This window comes from Anoplopoma fimbria, chromosome 4, assembly GCF_027596085.1.
Source record: "Anoplopoma fimbria isolate UVic2021 breed Golden Eagle Sablefish chromosome 4, Afim_UVic_2022, whole genome shotgun sequence".
NCBI lineage: Eukaryota > Metazoa > Chordata > Actinopteri > Perciformes > Anoplopomatidae > Anoplopoma > Anoplopoma fimbria.
This window is the reverse complement of record NC_072452.1, coordinates 4,013,019-4,016,985: the sequence shown is the minus strand read 5'-3', so window position 1 is coordinate 4,016,985 and position 3,967 is coordinate 4,013,019.

Here is a 3,967-nt window from a genome sequence, read left to right as displayed (position 1 = left end):
TAATTCCCACTATGTATAACGGCATATATAAGAACGTTTCAAAGGATCAGTCTGTATCATTAAGGGGTATCCATTGACAGAATGGAATATAAAATGTTTTCATTAGTGTCGAATCTTCTGAAATCAGAATCGTTGTTTTCTTTACCTTAGAACGAGACATTTAATCTACATACGGAGCGGGTCCTCTTCACGGAGCCGCTTTCTACAGTAGGCAAGAATAGACCAACCATTCGTAATTTAACGTTTTCCCGTTGGCCACCATTGTTCTCCCACATGTTTGTCCCACGGCAGGAGTTTCAGTTGGTTGCAATCTGCAACCTCACCTCTAGATGCCGCCAATCCTACCCACTGCACCTTTAAGTGTTTTATTAATTTACATGAATTGTGAACAATTAGAACCTCTCCTATGAAGACATATTTTATAATATTTCTGTATTTAACCATATTGTCATTCATTATTTGTTTATTGTTACCTGCAGGGGGCGTTACGTTGTGAACAAAAACAATAATAAACACTTATACCGGCTTACACTATTACCTCCATTCTGCTCTTTTAATTCCATTTCATTGTTGTTGTGTCTTTATGTTCATATACGTACTTTTGTATATATATATATCTTTATATTTAAACTTGTATATATAAGTTAAATGTTTATGCCACCCTTATCCTACTTTGCTGTTTTCTGTTTTTTATTTGTTTATTTCTATGTATGTACGCTGAGAGTGACGGAAAAAACAAAGTCATATTCTTTGTATGCGTACGCATACTTGGTAAATAAAGCTGATTCTGATTCTGATTACAGTAACATTCCAGCGGGTTATAAACCATTCAATATATGTTCATATGAATGCTAAGGAACTTGGAGTAAAGTGTTAGCGGTCTAACTTTAAAAAACATACAGTAGATGAACAGACATTCATATAATATTCCCTCTATAGAATGAGAATTATCCATCATAACAAAGACCTTTGCTCTGCCAGATTTCCATCCGTTATTACTGGTTATTACTGCCAATGAAAATAGAAAAACTCAACGACTGATTTATCCCAAGCAGCTGCGTGTGCAGAGCTCAGCTCATTTCAATCACAAATGGCAGTATCTTGATTTACACCATCCACTGTTTTAATAGAGCTAGCCATGGCCAAATTTAAACTAGCCCGATTAATCAACTTAACATTCAATATCTCCCATTCAGCAGGCGAGCGGCGAGCACACATGACTTCTCAATATGAATTTTCCGGGAGATTTCTCTATTGATCGACAGACAGATGATTTGTGAGATACACTGTGTTGAGATCAATGGGCGGCCAGTCAATAGCCCATGGTGAGAAATGAACGGTGGTGACGCAAAGGCCACAAAGTTAAGTCTGCATGTAGTCTTGCATGTGAAAATGAAGACGTGTGGTGTTTCCAGCCAGGGCAAAATATTCGAACCGGCAACCTCTTGGTCATAATGCTCTAAAACTGCTCGGCTAAATGCAGCCAATGAGGTTTAATAAAGTAGAGAGGCACAGAGTCTGAGGATACAGCAGGGTGGTCAGTGACTTTTACAGCAATCATGCTCATGTTCTCTTCTACACACACACACACACACACACACACACACACACACACACACACACACACACACACACACACACACACACACACACACACACACACACACACACACACACACACACAGCTTCATACACTGTGTTGAAGTGTATGAAGGAGAGCAAGGAAGAGGAGAGGAGAGGTTAGGAAGGGAGAGGAAGGGAAGAGATGAGAGGTAAGGAAGGGAAGGGAAGGGAGTTTAATATCTTCTAAGCCAAAAATGAAGGACACATGCAGCCTAGTTCGAGATTAAGCTTAAATCAAACCTTCAATGTCTTCATGTGGCTTTTAAATGCTGCAGTGCTCATTATGTTGCCAAAATATTAGCTGGACGGAATATTCAACTTGTTTTAAAGCCTTAACAGTAGTGAGGCTAAGAGTGCAACGATGTCCTCTGGATGGTACCACAGAAAATGAAAGGTTGCACCAGCTATTTGTAAAATATCTCAAAAACGTTTTTGTTTGAAAAAGACCTTCTTACATTCTAAGTACGTACTTGCTCTTATGGTGAGTTACTCAATGCTTATTCTACTTAACTTGCGTAAGCTACATCATTTACGTAAAAACTGTAGATATATGAACCCAAACTGCAATGTTTTCCTAACCCTAACTGAGTAGTTGTGTTGCCTAAACAGTGACAAGTAGTTTTGTTTAAATTCACGGCGTGACACTGAGGGGCAGTCTGTGTGTGATGAATTGGAAAAGAGAACGGGGTTGAATAGCGTGCAGTCGTGTTGTAGATAACGGCTGGTCCTGATCACCTTTCCCGCACATAAACGCATAATGACTTGGTATTTGTAACTGAGAAGAAGAGGGGACAAGGAAAGAGAACAGATAGACAGAAGATAGAACAATGACAAGTCACAGGGGAGAGAGAGAGAGAGAGAGAGAGAGAGAGAGAGGGAGAGGGAGGGTTTAAGGACATACTCCCTGTGGTCACTTTGGGTGATGGGGCATGAATGACCCCAAACAACCACACACACACACACACACACACACACACACACACACACACACACACACACACACACACACACACACACACACACACACACCTGTCAGAGGATTGGCAGGGTGCCGCTGAAACAGGCAGGATAGTAATCTCCAACAATCAGCTGCCTGCTAGTCTGTGTAATAAAGAGAGAGAGAGAGAGAGAGAGAGAGAGAGAGAGGGAAGAGGGAGAGAGGGAGAGAGGGAGAGGGTGTGTGTGGGGGATTTGCTCTAGTTGTTTTAAATTACAGCCTGCACTCTCTAGGTGAGTAACCCCTCACCTACACACTTTATATGCTGTCACACACACAAACAGCCACCAATGGCCAATGAACACTGTATTAGCCAACTTAAAATAGGACACACAAGCAAGAGACCAGCAGCCTTGGCTTGGCTGAGCTGCTGCGTGGAGACAGAAACACAGAGGACAGCAGGGTCCTGCTGGCTGACCAACCTTGTTATTAAGTCAGGGTGGCCAAACGCAACCTTACGGTAACATGATTTAAAGTGGCCCCTCAGCAGCCTGTCCCTGGGCTGGCTGTTTCACTCCAGGCCACACCAGTTGACACCTTGATGTATTTTAAGCCCTGAAGCAGGTGAACAACAAACAGTTGTTTCCAGACAAGCACTCACGGGATGCAGGGTTACATGCGTGCATGAGACCTGGGACCTGCCCGGTGCAACTTTCATTACCGCTGAGTTAATGCATCTGGCTCAGTGGCCCCTCACAGGCAGCTGTTGACTTGGAGGGTAGGTGTTAGCAACTAGTCAGGAAATAAGAACCAGTAACTTTGTTTCTCTTTTATAACCATTGGTGCTTCTTCAGACTGTGAGCAATTGGGATGATATTATGTTTTGTAAGGTCTGTTTGGAGATTATACGACCATCAAAAATAAGCAGAAAGCAGGCAAAATTTCTCAAAGTCCTCAACAAACCAGTCTCTCGGGAAAGACAGTAAATCCTACAGTAATGGACTAAAAAAATCAATGTAATGAACTGTTACGAATTTACCTTCATATGTTCATTAAAATAGTTTATTAGCTCACCACAAACCAACATGTTCTCACTCCCAATTCATCACATACGAATAATTGGTCAGGATCCCTTTCGCATCATTCCTCAGCACTAGAATAAGTCAGCTGTTAGGAGTGAAAACTTACCTTGCACGGCAGCTGGATTTTCACAAGTCATGCGTCTGGTAAGCTGGAGAACGGACCAATAGGCATCCTGTGAGGAGTGGCTTAGGTTTGTGTGAAACAAGATGATAAGGCAACTGTTCTTTCTGAACAACAATGGCGGCTCCCGAAAAGCTTAGCGTATGCTGCAATAGCATCAGATCAAAATGGAGAATATTTCTTCAATGAAACCAGAGCAAAGAA